The 16,929-nt window shown below is 42.6% G+C and overlaps 1 protein-coding gene across 8 annotated transcripts in view; it reads left to right on the top strand.

The window, feature by feature from the left end:
• Nucleotides 1-6,392: 6,392 nt before the first annotated feature.
• Nucleotides 6,393-16,929, top strand: part of MYRIP (myosin VIIA and Rab interacting protein) — a 150,414-nt gene continuing 139,877 nt past the window's right edge. For 2 of the 8 annotated variants that reach the window (XM_083467953.1, XM_083467948.1), the window contains exon 1: nucleotides 6,393-7,101. The gene's annotated coding sequence lies outside the window, so the exon portion shown is untranslated. Of the gene's footprint in view, nucleotides 7,102-9,933; nucleotides 10,162-10,751; nucleotides 10,859-16,929 lie in introns of those variants that run through there. The other 6 variants (XM_083467952.1, XM_083467947.1, XM_083467949.1 and 3 more) reach the window with 5 other exon arrangements.

Here is a 16,929-nt window from a genome sequence, read left to right as displayed (position 1 = left end):
CATAATAAGTCTGTAAATAGCGTCTGTATTTTTAGGACTGCACATTAAATATTTTAAGCCCTTTAAATATTTATAGGCACGGCTGTTGTATTACTATGTGCCTAGTGATGCAGCAAATTAGTTTTGACCTTTGTTGTTTACAACACAGTGATGCCGATTGGTATTACCATTTGTTACAAACCCGTTTTAGAAATACACATAATAGCACTCCTTGGGTGATCAAAGATCAGGTTGAAGAACTCCCACTCCCAATGGTTGATCATATGAGCGAACGATATTGCTAATGTTCTCCTTTCAAGATGAATCTGCAGGTCACCACATGGACAAACTGGGGAAGAATTGTGAGGATGCTAAGTCCACTGGGAGGCAATTTATTTTGATAAGATATGCCCAGTTAGGCCAAAGGAGAGGAAAGTTATGGGATTTATCATATACTTGAAATGAGGTCAAGAAGAAGAAGAATGGTCTTTCCTGCCTAATGAAACAAGAAGCAGTGGATTTTAGAATTAGGTTGAAATTTTGGATAAATTTTAATGGCTTTGAGTTGGATCCTAACTTTCCTTTCCTGAATGGCAATTCGTATTCATGGAACATGACCGTTCCACGTCATACTTACAGACTCTGAAGCATCCTGTGCCATTAATAATATGACCTTGGGGATCTTTAAGGAATAGTGTAAGATTAGTGCCTCTAAGTTCTAGTTTCAGAAAGCGAAATGCTAATGGGTCCATAATCCTAGCAGCCACCTTGTCAGCTTACGGGGAGTGGCCCATTAGGCTCTCCTAGGCCTCTGCTGTCATGGAACAAAATACATTGTTCACCAGGCATCATCATCATCATCATCATCATAATTTATACCCAGCCCATCTGGCTGGCTTTCCCCAACTACACTGGGCGGCTTCCCACCAAATATTAAAAACAATACAGCATCAAACATCAAAAACTTCCCTCTTCCAACAGTCACCTCTGTGACTGACTGAGGGCAGGAAGGAGAGAGCACAAAGTACTTTCCTCTCCACATATCATTCTGATGGGCATTTTGCTAGTTTTTAATAAAGGCGGTCTGATGGCAGTTGCTATTTGGGAAATATAGCCAATATTGAGGAATGAAAATAGAATGCTTCAGGTTGAAGATAGCATGCTTTCTTCATAAATCAATATATTGGGTTCTTTTGCAATTACTACAATGAAGCTCCAGAGAATACTGTTCATTTTATCACCATGGGAGAGTTATGGCTGGGCTGTTTGTTACAGCAAATGAAACATAAGTATAGGTCATGACATATGATCGGTCCAAATGCCATGGAAAACATGTAGCTGTGAGATTTTAAAATAGAAACTTCAACATCTTTAACCTCTTGGCTAGGATTTTCTTTTCTAGAAATATTTGTGGCCGACAGATGCAACTCCCCCCTCCCAGTCTGAGGGATTTTCATGGACATTTGACCGATTTCCACCCGGACACTGCTGCAGACTGCAGTATTCCAGATATGTCCGGGAAATTCTGGACATACGCCAACCCAATTTTTTCCTTGGTCTTTCATTTCTCTTTTTATATCTAGTATTCATGGCACAATTTTCCAGTAGATTATTCAACATTTAAAATGCACTACAGTATGCTTTTGCTTTAAAGAAAAATGGTTGCAAACATTGGGACCTTTGTAACTCCATCACACTCAGTCATGTTTTCCCCATCAGATGTTTCTGAAAAATGGTCAGATTATGAAGTAGACAATTCATGACAAATTTAATAACAATAGGACAGATCTTCTTGATTTCATGATGAATAGAATTTTTACCACTGGCCAGAGGTTGCAACAAATAAGAAAGCCTATCAAGATTTTCTTTTTTCCAGGTCTTCTGCTGAGAAATATTACAGAACGTCCTGTCCTAAGGAGATATGTTCTCCTCCTGATTCTGTCCTTTTCCTTCTGTCAAGTACTTGACTTTCTCATAAATCTGACAGTTGCTTTGTCTTGTTTCTGTTCTCCCTGCTTGCTCGTAATGCAAAGTACGGTAAACATAATAAAGGAGAAGAGAGCTTTGAGATATTAGGGCAGGAGTGCATACCTCAGTTGTAACTCCAGCTTGCTGTGCAAAGCATTCAGATGCAAGAGCTCCACAGCACAAAATATGGATCTTCGCCTTCTGCTTGTTACCTAATTAGGTACTATCTGTCCAGCGAGGACTCATTATCCAAAGACACAATGGAGCTTTCAATCAGTTGAAGAAAGAAAATGGAAACTTTGGCTTTTAACTGCTTCCATGAACTTATTGAGTTGCTCAGTTGGTAGAGCATGAGACTTCTTAATCTCTGGGTTGTGGGTTTGAGCCCCACATTGGGCAAAATATTCCTGCATTGCAGGGGGTTAGACTAGATGACCCCCAGGGTCCCTTTGAACTCTACAATTCTATGATTCTAAGTTTAAAGACATCTGCATATGAACACACACAACATGAAGGAGCTTTTCTTAGGATCCTGAAGGAATTGAATTGTAACTGTTGGCATTCTATTTGTGTATCATAACTTGATTAAATTTGATATGGTCCACTAAGGGGCCAGATAAAGCTGTTTGGAGGCCTAGAGGCAATCTGTGAGCTACTGTTCCTGACAACTTCTCAACTAAAATTTGAAACAGCAAACAAACAACACATATTCAGACTAACCCGGCTACCAGCAATTATATTTTTATGTCCGAGACTTGCCACTTGAGCAGATGCGAATGCAGAAGGATGACCTACATAAAAAAAACAACAACAACCCCAGGAATACTGCAATCTTCACAAAATATTTTCCCCACAGCAGGCTCTCAAGTTTGGCTAGAATCTACAACACAGCATAATGGTAAATCTAGCCTGCAGAAGAAGGGTGTTGAAGGTTGTCTCCCACTTTACAGTGATAGCAAGAAAACCAGCGTGCGTCCAATGCACACAGAAGGGAACTTGGGAATTACATTCCTATATATGCTCTATTGAACTCAGTGGGGCAAACTTCTAGGTTAAGTGTGTATAGGACTGTATTCGAAACGATGTCCTATGAGGAGCAGTTGAAAGAGCTGGATGTGTTTAGCCTGGAGAACGAAAGAACGAAAGAATAAGGGGAGACATGATAACGCTCTTAAAATATTTGAAAGCTGTCATGCAGAAGATGGAACAGACTTGTTCTTTGTTTTTTTCAGAATTTTTCAATTTTTCAAAATTGCTTTTTATTGCACATTTATAAAGAAAAAGAAAAGAGAAGAGGGAAAAGGAGGGGAAAGAACTCCCCCTTAGCTCGCATTAACTGTACAATGAACATCACCATATCCATCTTAATGTACACATACAAATGAATATGTGCCATTCAAATGTCTGAATAGATATCTAAACGAAATCAATGTTTATAAAAGTATGTTCTAATGTAGCAAGGGCATTGTCTTCATTGCACAATAAGAGGGTGAATATTTATGCTTCCAGGCTCAAAGTGTATATGTATCTTAGCAACCATTAAGGCTCATAAAGTCCATTTTAGTTGCCCTGTTTTTATTCATCATATGGCAGGGATATAATTCAAAAGTACATGGACAGCCACAAATATCAAGGTTTTTGCCAATACAAAATTAATATGGGCAACAAAAGGCGATATCACTGGGAAACCCACATCATGTGCCTCAATGAGCCACTTCCAGCATTACATCTCCAGAATCTATCTAAATTAAACAATGCCGTCATAAAGAGATGTGGAGTCCAACACACCCAAAGCAACAATTTTTGCTCAATAAATTTTAAATCTAGAAAAACGTTTCATTTGGATCCTACAACCGCTTCCCATTTTTTAAGGTTGATTAGTACATTCTAACTCCCTGTTCCACTCTTCCCTAATGTGATCTGCTTTACAGGCTTCCCATAGACCTTTAGAAACAATAGTGATGGATTTAGTTTTTTGCAAGGATACAGTTATTCTAGCAATTCAGGGAACGCTGAAGCACTCAGCTAAACCTCCTGCTGTAGTTGCAAGATTCCTGCACTGAACAGGGAGCTGGACTAGCTCCAGGGATCATCTCAATTCTAAAAGTATTAAATTATAATAAATACTTTAGAGTATTTGGTAGCCCACCCTTCAGCCAAAAATGCTCCAAGTGTGGTGGCCTACATACACTTAGAACAAGACAGTCCCCGCCCGCAGGCTTACAATCTAAAAAACCACAACACACGAGGAAAATGGGACAGGGAGAGAAAGGGGGGGGGGAATTAAACTCAAGAACCAATTATTAAAAGAGATTCTACAGGATTTTTTAAAAGGAGTTTTATTATAATAATAAAAAGGAGATGGGGGAAACACAATACAATGGGAAGAGAAAAACACGGGGAAACCCTAGAGAGCATAGCATGTGATTCCCACACTTATGATTCTATGGTTGTATTGTTAATCTGAGAACTGAGTATTCTAGACCCACTTCTACAGATTCATTTAAAAATAATAATTTCTATTACATTTTCTATTTCACAATTTCAAATAAACATTTCACAAACTTTAAAACATCCAGTGACTTCCCTCCTTCTCTTTCCATGGTTCATTTTGCAATTCTTACATCCCTGCATATTTTACAATAACCATTCCAATCAGTTTTCCGCTATTACATCCATCAAAAATTATTTACTCTGTTGAATTTATCTTAATGCTGCCAGCATTTTCAGCCCTACAGAGTTATTTTCCATATATTCAATAAAGATTTTTCGATCTTCTTTAAACGTATGTTCTTCTTGCTCTCTGATTCTGTATGTTAAATCTGCAAGTTGTGCATAGTCTGTCAACTAAAGTTGCCACTTCTCATTAGCTGGGACCTCGCTCACTTTCCAAATTCTACAGATTCATTTTACAGTTTAGGCAACTGCTTTCTTCCTCGCTCTCTCTTCCCTCCATATTTTGGTATGAAAGCTACACAAAAGCTGTGATGTGCTTTATAAACAAATCATAAGCAGTCCATCCAGCCATTGGCCCCTGGCAAAATATAGTGCCAGACTCTCTTATTTTTGGCCGCTGCAGTTTCATCTTGTCTTCAGCTGAGAATAAAACAAACTTTACAGCACACGATCCATGCCCTTCTTCTTAGAAATCCACAATTCGATTCTAAGCCTTTCAAGAATAAATGTTGCAGGCGCCACCTTCCCCTTCTTTGCAAAGTGTCTCCTTTGCCAACTCTGGTGCTAGGAGCCGGCCCCTAGCCAGCTCCACTGAATACTAACTTCTCCACAGTCTGCAGTATATTTCGCAAACACTGAAGGTTGAAGATGCAGAAATGATGCTTCTGGAATGATAAACATAAGCCCTTTGAGTTCTAAAATACAAAAATCAACCACCACTTCCCGCCTCTCTCCTTTTCCTATGTGGAACACACTGGTTTTACTAATGCTATTACTATATGGCATTTGTTTTGGCGTTTTTAAAAATACCTGTTCTTAATGCTGGACTATAAAACGCACTTGAGCTGTGGGGAAAATAATAAACAATGCAATAAACTGACAAGCCACCTCTTCCCGTGCATCATCTCAGAAAGGGAAAGATGCCGTGGCAGAGGCCTGCATGCAGACGAGCGCCTTTGCCAAGGAAACCCCTTTTCCTAGCAGAACGGGCAAAAATAACAGCAAACTCAAGAGAAACTAAGAGTGAGGTGCCTTTTTCGGACTACTTAAATAAATATTAAGGTATGACAAACTCACACGCAAGATTTGAGCTACGAGAAACAGAAGTAATTAGATTATAATATTGGGGTTATGATTTACAGTGGTGCCTTGCAAGACGAAAAGAATCCGTTCTGTGATTCTCTTCGTCTAGCGGTTTTTTCGTCTTGCGAAGCAAGCCCATTGAAGGATTAGCGGATTAGCGCTATTAGCGGCTTATCTGCTGATCGGATCAGATGATAAGCGGCTTAGCCGCTTAGCAAAAGGGGGGGGGGGAGGGAAAAAAAACCAGCAGGAACTCGCAAGACATTTTCGTCTTGCGAAGCAAGCCCATAGAAGATCCGTTTTGCGAAGCACCTCCAAAACGGAAAACCCTTTCGTCTAGCGAGTTTTCCGTCTTGCGAGGCATTCGTCTTGCGGGGCACCACTGTAATAGGTAGAAGAAGGTAGGGTGGGGCAGAAGGGGAGAAACAACGACTCCATGGAAAACGGGGAGGCAAGTCGACAAGAATAAGAGAAAAATCGAAATTGTGCTTGAATCGTGTATGTTAAAAAGGTAGAAACTTAATTGGAAACATTTCCCCTGAACCCACATGGGAGCTGTGTGCTCCCTGCGGTTCCCCAGTGCACTCTGCCCATGCTCAAGAGCCCTCTCCTCTATGTTATAACATCCCTACATTCCAATAATATTTGGGGGGGGGGGGTGTCCGCCTTGTGCTTTAACTTAAAAGCCCCTCCTGAGGGGCAGCAGCTGCCTCCCTTCCCGCCGCTCCTTTGACGAAACTCCCCTCAACTGCTGCAACGTGGGCGCGCGCCACGGCCGGGCATTCGCAGCGCGCGCGCAAACGAGGGAAGCGGTGCGCGCGCGCGCGCGCCTTCCACCCCACCCCAACGGAGAGGCAAGAACAGCTCGTTGGCGAGATCCGGAAAGCGCGGCCGCGGCGCGCGCGCGCGCGTTCCCTCAACCGCCCGCCTCAGCCTCTCCTCCTCCTCCCTCAGGAGCCGCCGCTTCCCTCTGATTGGCCGCCGGGCGTCCCGGCCAGGTGTCGGCGGCGGGAGGCAGCGCAGCCGCCCGGAGAGGGCGACGAGGGCGGGAACGGCTTGGCCGGGGTCGTTGCCGTCGCTGTCGCTGCCGCCGCCGCCGCCGTTACGAGCCGACGCTTCGGCTCCGCCGCGGCCGCCCCGTCCGCGCTCTCTGAGGAGAAGGAGGAGCCCCTGTCGGGAGAAGGTGGAAAGCCGTCACTCTCCTGTGACAGCCGCCGGGGTAGCGCCGAGGAAGCAGCAGCAGCGCCGCTCTCTTTCTCGACGGACCGGTCTCCTCATGGGACGCCCGCCTCGCGCCCGGGAGACTCGCGCCTCATAGCTGGACACGCCGCCGACGCCTCTGCGGGTCCGGGATATCGGGGAGCCGCTCGGCGCGCGCAGCTGCTCAGCCTGAAGGTGGGCTTCTTTCCTTCCTTCTCCTTCTGGGCGCGAAAAAGAACCGGCGCCTCAAGGTGTCCCGCACCGTGACAACCTATGCATGCGGGGTGGGGTTGGGGGGGTGTAATGGGGGGGGGAGACGCGGTTTGAAGGACTTGTGGACCCGCCTTTGGCTCTGGGGACGTCGTTTTTTTTGGGGGGGGGACTCCTGCCCGAGTTGGGGGTGGGGGTCGGTGGGTGGGTAGGCAGAATCAATGGGGGAAGTTGCCCGCCAGCTTCCATTTTGGTGCATCTCTCTCTCTCTGGCGTTCTGCGAGGATTGATAATTGTCCACCTCTTTTTTTTTGCCGGTTTCCTTTATCGCAGTGCCTGCTGCTGCTGCAGGGGAAGGGAGAATGTGTCTGGTGCTGCTGCTGCTGCTGCTCTCGAGGCGATTGCTCGCTTGGACACACGCTGCTAATATGTCCACAATTTCCCAGCTGGGTCATGCGGGGAAGGCAGATCCCGGCTGACTTTGACGTTAGGACAGCGCCAGGGTGGCTTAGAGGGAAAACAGGGCTGGGATTCCTTGGGATATATATATTCTTGAAGATCAGCTCTCTCTCTTTCCCCCTTGGCTGCCGGAGTTTGGGCTCCAGTGTGGCGTTTGTGCTGCTCCTTAACTGCCTTTGCAGGTAATTCCAACGCTAGGGGCCGAATGGCACACAACTGGCTTGGCATTAAGTGAAGATGGAGCAAGCAGGGATGATAAACGAAATGGGAAAGGCTGCTAGTGCTTTAAAGGATGTGAAGCCCCAAGCTATGCATGTTTAGTGGGAAGTAAGTCCCATAGAGATCAACAGGGATTGCTCTCTAGGCTTGTACCCTTCAGCTGATCCCTCTCTGCTAGCCTAGAAGTCAATATGTTGGTACACTGTTTTGAATAAGTTATTGTGTTGCTAGCTGCTGTATCCGGGTTTTGGGTTTGTTTGAAAAATAATTTATGATGGCCTTTCTTCTATGCTGCTGAATCAACCAAAGGTGTCTGTGTATATGGGTGTGTGTTACTTGCTCTGTGCCAAACTTCTCTTGAGGGCGTAGTAAAAGTTGGTTTTATGTCTGTTTGACGTCATTAAAAAGGTGAATTTGTAACAGTCTGGAAATCACAGTTCCATCATACCCGAATTCATCTTTTTATTTTTATTTTTTAAAAATATTATGAAAAAAGCCCCGAGCAGTGTCAACTTGCTTGAAGCCATTGTCCCTTTCTGCTCATTTCATTTATTTACATTAAAACACTAATCAGATTTATTTAGTTTGGATTGGTGGCCAGCTGCTCAAATAACTTGGCAGATTTATTAAAACATCATTATCTGATCACAAATAATTGCTCCTATTATTTCTTATTAGAAAGCAACACAATGTTTTGCTCTGCAGTAACTTCCAATAGATTTTGGAAACCGTAGTGCACAATATTATACATGCAATATTGTGACTGCATTATTTCTGCTAGTATATACAGCAGCACCTTTCAAAATCACAGGAAGGAGCATGTGTTACTATAACATTAACGTGAGGACAGCACATTGCAATTATGCAAGAAAATGCCATCTGGTCAAAGTTAACTTGTCATAAGCAAATTAATTAAAATGATCAGTGCTGTTGTGCTAAGCTGTATTTTTAAATTAATGTAACCAAATTGGAACAAAAAATGAAGCAAAATGCTTTAAAATGTGGCTGTGCTGTTAAGTATATCCTAGGGAATACAACCATGCCTAAGGGAATTATATTGATGAATATGCTGCATGTGCATTAAAAAGCTTACATATTTTCCTTTTCCAAATTGGCTGTTGGAGCCAATAACTCTTGATTTCTACAGAAATAGGGGTGCAAGGCTAAAGCTGAGCCCCTTTAACTCCATTAATTATGTGCTTATCTTTAACCAACATTGCAAGGCTTAAAGATGCATAACTGGTCTTGTGTTGGTCAGGCTTCCCATCCCTACTCTTCCTTTGAAAATTCTCTTCCAGATATTGGGAAGAAATTTTGGTTTTTGCACCCAGGAAGATACCTGCTTCTATTAACTGCCAGGAAGTGACTTGTCTAATTATTCCATACTAGGGCCACAGTTCTGTCCATGAGTTCTGCCTGTTGAGGGGCTACAGGGTTTGTCAGGAACTGGTGGAATGCGGGAGATGCCATCACTGTGGTGGCTACACTGACACAACACTACAAATATGCTGGCAGAATGCCTAAAATGAACAGTGTCGTGGGAGGGTTGGGGTGGCACAGATTTAGGCTGTAGCGCATGTCATTCTTTCACAGTGTCTCCCTTTGCCACAAGTAGGGGAACCATCTTGCAACCAACTCTATGCATATCATGAGGCACAACCATTGACCAGCACTAGTGGCCAGGATACTTCCTACTCCTTCTTCTGCTCCCTGTAGGCAGGCTACTGTGCCCTGGCAAGCTCCATGGTAGTTATACAACACATGAAGGCATTTTTGATGTGGAGCTGGTGTCATACAGGACGCTACACCTCCCGCCCTGCAAAGCACCTACTGGACTGACTGGTTGGCAACCCCAGATGTGTGTCATTTCTTTTCAGGGTCTCCTCCATGCCAGAAGCTATTCAATAAAATGTTTCACACTGCTATATGCTTTGTTTTGTTGTTGTTTCTAGGACCTGGCTCCAGCTGACCCCATTGGGATGAAACTCCCAAGGCAAGACTGACTTTTCAGGGTCCACAAGTGGGATGGGAGCTAATGTCAGGGTACATGAGGCAGTCATCTGGCATGGTGTGGTGAGGGTAGAACAATGAGGTGTGATGTCATAATAAAGCACCGGTTGGCTCATGTAGGGAGCAGCCTACAGACCCTGTAGTGCCCTTCCTGGTTGGTTTAAGTGGAAAGGTGTACAGTCCCACCTTTCCTAGTGTGGGGGCTGTATACTTCCTGAATGTAAGATCTGAGTTGCTCCCCCTGGCAAGGGCTTCTCCTGCAGTCCGGTGCTCCTGGTATAGATGACTTGGTGTGCAGATTGTGGGTAAGAGAAAAGGCGAATGCCCTGTGATGTATCTGTTTTCTGTGGCTGAGTGGTAGGGAACTGCCCTGTGTCATTTGCAGTGTGAGTTTGAGTTTGAGGCAGAGGGCCTTCTCAGTAGTGGTGCCCACCCTGTGAAATGTCCTCCCATCAGATGTCAAGGAAATAAACAACTATCTGACTTTTAGAAGACATCTGAAGGAAACCCTGTATCGGGAAATTTTTAATGTCTAATGTTTTACAATTTTTTATGTGCTGTAAGCCGCCCAGAGTGGCTGGGGAAAAAATATTATTATTATTATTATTATTATTATTATTATTATTAGGAGTTTCCTGACAGTTGCTCCTCTCAGGGTTTTTGCTGCTGTTATTGTTAGGCTTGCTAAAAGTGAGTGGTGCCAAACTCCCACCTCCGGCTTCCTAACTTTGTCCCCTGTATACAGAGCCACTGGAGGTTGTTGCTGTCACTTTCTGTCTCTGCCACTACTCTGTATTATGAAATCTGGTCCCTCCCTTCTACTTCTTGAACCCTTGCCTTAGGCAGGGTTTTGGTACGCAATGCAAATATCCTGCTCCAAGGATGGGGTGGGGGAGGGCTGTGCTGTGTGAGCTCTCCTGGTGCATTGTGATGTAAAACAGCAGTTGTGAGTAGTATAGGAGCATTAACTGGAGAGATTCCTGGGGACTTGCAGTAATGTATTCCTGAGGCTCTGTCTCTGCAACTGTACATGACTGCTGCTTAGGATTGCTCTGTAAGTGCTGTTGTTATGCATATGACCTTGGTATCAACATTTATTGATAATTGAATAGGAACATATAATTATAACAGAGAAGAATTATGGAACGCGCGCGCGCGCGCACACACACACACACACAGACACACAAATTTTCCATTAAAAACAATTTAGAGTCCAGGAGTAGTTTTTGCTATCATTGTATTGGACTTTAGTAAAACAGGGTCATTGACCCCTTCTAGGTTGCATGCCTAGAAGTACCTGAAATAATTAGATTCATAAGGTAAAGGTAAAGGTACCCCTGCCTGTACGGGCCAGTCTAGACAGACTCTAGGGTTGTGCGCTCATCTCACTCTAGAGGCCGGGAGCCAGCGCTGTCCGCAGACACTTCCGGGTCACGTGGCCAGCGTGACGAAGCTGCTCTGGCGAACCGGCACCAGAGCAGCACACGGAAACGCCGTTTACCTTCCCGCTATAAAGCGGTACCTATTTATCTACTTGCACTTAAGGGTGCTTTCGAACTGCTAGGTGGGCAGGAGCTGGGACCGAACGACGGGAGCTCACCCCGCTGTGGGGATTCAAACCGCCGGCCATGTGATCGGCAAGTCCTAGGCGCTGAGGTTTTACCCACAGCGCCACCCACATCCCTTAATTATATTCATAGAGGGTTGTAACTGATTGTGAGCACATCTAAACATTAAAGAAACGTTTGGGGAGTTTTGTAGCCCTCTTCATGTGTAGTAGAAAGCAACTTCTATTGCATTAAAGTGGGTAAATGTGCATAGGATTGAAAAAAAGCACTTACCCTTTACTTGTAACCCATTGGCAAACTATTATTACTACTATTATTATTATTATTATTATTATTATTATTATTATTATTACAAATGAGATTTGACTTTGACTTGCATTGACAATAACATGTTGAAAGATCCTGCTTTTGTACACACGCAGCTAGGGAAGCAGTTTCCACACCGTAACAATGTATGAACAAATAAGGATGTTTAAGAAGGCTATGGGATTTGCAGTAGATGAAAAAGGACAGAACAGGCATTCATTACTGATGCTGAAGAAAAGTGTTATGCGCTCAATATAGTTTTGTTCAAATAAATCATCATAGGGAAAACCTTGACTTCAAAAAGCACAATTGATGTATAAGTAAAATATAATCGCATTCACATGAGTATGTATGCTGGTTATTCAAAGTTTGTAAACTACAAGTGTATTTTTTTCTGATGACTGGAAGAAAGAGAACCTTAAGGGTCAAAATACAGACTTGGAGAATCAAAGGTATACAGATTACACTTAATTAGGTAGCTAGTAGAAATCAAAGATAGTTGTTATGTACTCTTCTTAATCAAATATATCATCTGCTTCTATTGACCAATATGGGATGTTTACTTATTATATTTGGGTATTCTCAGACCCAATTGTCATTGTCATTCAGAAAATTTATGAATAAATAATAGATGTCCAGTTCTTTTATCTTTAATGTTACAGCAAGTTAAATTTGGCATCCCTCCATTACACCATTCATTAAAATGGTCTAAAATAATCAATGGAATATTATACAAGATAAGAAATTAATCCAAATTTTAAAGGTTTTTTTCCTTCAAGCTGTATCAATGGAAATTCTGTTTAACAAGCAGAAGCAGCAGTGATTGAAACTTTTCAATGTGTTTTGAGTTTTTGTGTTTGTGTAAAGGTCAACTGTTAATGAAGTATATCTTATGCTAAGAGTACCTGCAAACAAGAACTGCTTAGCATATTAGCAACTGTCAGTCTAAATGCTGGTTTCAGGCACTCTTCACCTGTCTTCCTTTCTTGGTGACTTCATCAAAAGCTTGTTAATTGATCTGACAGTACCCCTTTCCTATTTAATGTTTGCGTGTGTGTTTCTGTTGGGTTTTGTTTTTGCTGATTTATTTAGTGGTCTTTTGGCTGACGGTTTGCTTTACTATATTCAGGAATGGGAAATCGTTGCTTTTTATTTACCTTGTAAAGTGAGCCTGCTCCTAAGCATTTGTGCTGGGTTAGCTGCAAGTGACTCTGATGTAATTTCACTGCAGTTCTGGGATAATATGATTTTTATTATGCATACACATTCCAAAAACACAAGCACCGATGCAGACAGTCTTTGGTTGGCATGTGAGAAATGAAAGTCAACCATATGAAGAAAGTTTGTCTACGCTTTAAGGAGCCATGGCACGCTCTTTTGATTTTGGGACGTTCTGCTAATGTTAGCAACATAATAGTAATCTATTTGGCTTCACAGCTATATTTGATGACAGCACATTTTAAGCCTTACTCTTTACTTGCTATTCTTTAAAAATAGTTTGCAAACTTGATTAGCAAAAGCATTTTCTTTACTCAATTAGTTCTGCACATGCATTTCCAAGAAATTACAGTTTTAGTGCAACAAAGCAATTGTTCTGCAGGCATCCAGAGCCTAGATTCTAGTTGGAGATAGGCTTTTTATACTGAATTGAGAATTAGATATTCTAGAAGAGTCAGAGGAAAAGCTTTGTGATTTAGAAGAAGGGTAAAAGCCATAGAAAAGTTGGTCTTTTACAGTTATCATAACTGATGTGGACAACTTCATGATACCAAAACATTATATTATTATGAAGAATATCCAGTTACAGTACTAAAGTGTGTATATGTGTTACACACACACACACTCTCACACACACACGTATATACACACACACGATATGTAAATCTGTGAATTATTAATAATACAGACTATGCATTATTTGAAAGATATTGCTGGAGTCCTACAGAACAGTATCTCAAAGGTCCAACTGCTTCAGCTGCAAGGTGGCATTAAATTAATTGATACTGTTAATCCAACAATTCAATAATTTTAAACCTATGTAACCTATTGGATTTGTTATTGGATTTTTTTTGGGCAGACCAATAGCGGTCGCTTTGCTTTAAGGCCATACCTGGCCAGAATCTGGGATTTGACATTCAACAGCTGTGAGCATTTAAGTGATGTCTCTCAATGGCAGCTAATGGTTTGAAGTTTGCAAAGTAGTCCTACATCAAGAAGCAATGTTCTGAACTTAAAAAAATAATAAAAAACGGAGAAGGGGATTTGTGGCTTACCTTCCCCCACACCCCAGCTAAGGATGATGTACCGTATTTTTCGCCCTATAGGACGCACTTTCCCCCCTCCAAAAATGAAGGGGAAATGTGTGTGCGTCCTATGGGGCGAATGCAGGCTTTCGCTGAAGCATGGAGAGCGAGAGGGGTCGGTGCGCACCGACCCCTCTCACTCTCCAGGCTTCAGGAAGCTATCCCCCCAGCCCGGCAAGCTCCCAGAGCGATGCCGAAGCTGCGCTCTGGGACCCATTCTGGGGGCTGGGGTAGGGGGAAGCTCAGGCTCTCCTCGCCTGGGGAAAAAATAATAATCCCCCCCTTTATTCCCCCCCCCCCAATCTAGGTGTGTCCTATGGGCCGGTGCGTCCTATAGGGCGAAAAATACGGTAATCTATGTCAGTGTGCGAAAAGAAGAAATATATAAACTGCAGTTTTGAGACATGGAGTAAGAGACTAGGAGAGCTATAAGGGAGGGCTGAGCTCAGGCTGTGTAAATATTTTAGGGTACTAGCTGCCTTCCTCTGCATACCTGTTGTGGGGCAGTGGTGTTTGCTGTTGGAGCGTTTAAACTGCATGCTTTGCAATCTCAAATTGTTTATTTTAAATAATCTTAAAATATTACAAAATTCCATAAGCCTCCAACTGCCTCATTTCAAAAGAAACCACATTCCACTAACATTGTGCCACCTGGAGAAATGGGGTGAGCATATTGATATATTTCATTTATGACACCTAAACTTTTAATTTATTTATTTAGAAATATACAATGCTTGATTGTAAAAAAAACAACAGCAACCCAAAGTGGTTTACAAAAACATTATGTATGAATAGAGCTAGCAAAACAATGCTGGTATGGGTCTCATGATCAGACGAGTGATTCAATATATTTTACTGCCCTGTGTTAGTTCCTTGAAAGCTTTTAAAAATGGATATAGCTTATTACCAAGGCAAGAGGCCAACTTTACCTTAATGTGTTTCCATAAAGAAATACACAAATAAGTTTGCCAGCTTTCCAGTGATGAAGCACAGCTGATTCAGTGGAAGCCAGTTTGGCACTAAATTAAAATAAGATTGTAGTTGTGTCCTGCAATTAACTCCCAGTAATAAAATGATTTAGAGAAATCTGTGCAAAGAATTATGGCTATTGATGATGTTTCACTTGTAGGCCAGAAGGTCAGGCAGGGAGTGTTTTCTGGGTATATGAGTTAAGTTTTGCTTTTAAAAAACAAACAAACAAACAAACATTTTATGGGACACCAGGGCCTGCAAGCCCCCCGCCCCCACAAGGCAAAAGATTCAAAATGCTGCTTGAATTTGAGAAGTTTATGCAGAAGTATACTTCGAAATTCATTTTGGCATCTTGTCTTTTTAGGTCTGAGGCACCATGCTTTGAATGAATAACAATTTATTTGCCTCTGAAGAATGTGGCACACCAAATCACACAAGCATATATTTTCTAATAAATTTATTTATTTTGAGCATCATTTTGAGGTTTTTTGATTTTTGCTTCTAGTCCTTTTGGTGCTGCTGCCCTTTCCTTTTCCTACCACAAGCAAAGATGAGGCGATGATTGGGTTGGACTTGCATGAATTGATTAAGGGTAGCTGGGTAGCTCTTTGGTCATGATCTCAAGTTGTTGCCATATTTTATTTTTGGAAGACACTCTTTCTCTAGATAAGATTAGGTAAATAAGGTTTGGGTCGGGGATGCCAACTTGAATATTGAGGGAGGGATGTAAGCCCTGCCCCAGATAATTGATCTCATGACACAGTGCACGTACACCATTTGAATGGCAATGCCCATCAGCTTTGGGGAGGCCCCGGCCCCCTCATATACCGTATTTTTCGCTCTATAAGACGCACCAGACCATAAGACGCACCTAGTTTTTGGAGGAGGAAAACAAGAAAAAAATATTCTGAATCTCAGAAGCCAGAACAACAAGAGGGATTGCTGCACAGCGAAAGCAGCGATCCCTCTTGCTGTTCTGGCTTCTGGGATAGCTGCGTAGCCTGCATTCACTCCATAAGACGCACACACATTTCCCCTTACTTTTTAGGTGGGAAAATGTGAGTCTTATAGAGCAAAAAATACGGTAATTTATGGGGGGGGCTGCGTGAAGCCCCCAAGCCCCTAAGAGTTGGCGCCTATGGACCATGTAGTGACGTAATTACCAATAGTAATTGTGGCTCCAAAATTAGGCAGATCTCTCTCCCGCAACCCCAAACTGTGAATGTCTTTCTTTTACAGTAAGGAAAATTGATTTATTTCTTAGTTGCACTAGCAATGGAAATTTATTGCCTTATTTGCGTGCACTATCACGTTTAGCTGCTTTGGGATGCTGTTTCGAGGCTGCAGCTAGCAGAGCTGTCAGGAGGGAACAGATTATACTGTGTTCTATTGTTTGTGTATATTTTACAGAGTTTTGCTATATGCCACTCTGATTTACATGGGGGGGGGGAGAGTGAGATAGAAATAATTTTACACTTGAAAAATTGTGATGTAGTTTAGGCCATGACTATATTCTTCAGTCATCTGGGCCACTTGCCCTACAGCCAGCTTCCCTAGCGTAGCTTTTCTCACCCTGTGCTATTCTGTATCCTGGACTGCCGCATTTGATCAGATTGGATGGGTCTAGTGAATGGATAGCCTTGCTGTACTTGCAGGTAGCTAAGATAGATGGATTTCTGGAACTCTTTCAGCCCTAGGATGATTATTAGGTAGTTTTGGTAGTGTTTGTATTTTTGGCCCTTTTCCTTCTGCATTTTGGTTGCTACTTTCTCCTTCCCCTCTCTCTGCTTATAACAGTGGACATGCATCTTTATGTGCCAGTCTTGAACTGGAAGTGAGGGACTGGAGCCAATCTAATTTGCCATTGGTCCTTCCCACTTTTGTATGAAAAGAAAAGAAAACGAGAGAAAGAAAGGAAAGAGGAAAAAGAAGCCTACAAAAGCCTGTACCTTCCTTAGCTGCTTCTGGCTGAGTAC

This window comes from Podarcis liolepis, assembly GCF_965112155.1.
Source record: "Podarcis liolepis genome assembly, chromosome: 12".
In the NCBI taxonomy this organism is placed as follows: Eukaryota; Metazoa; Chordata; class Lepidosauria; order Squamata; family Lacertidae; genus Podarcis; species Podarcis liolepis.
The sequence above is the reverse complement of the archived record's forward strand: the minus strand, read 5'-3'. Positions and strand labels throughout refer to the sequence as shown.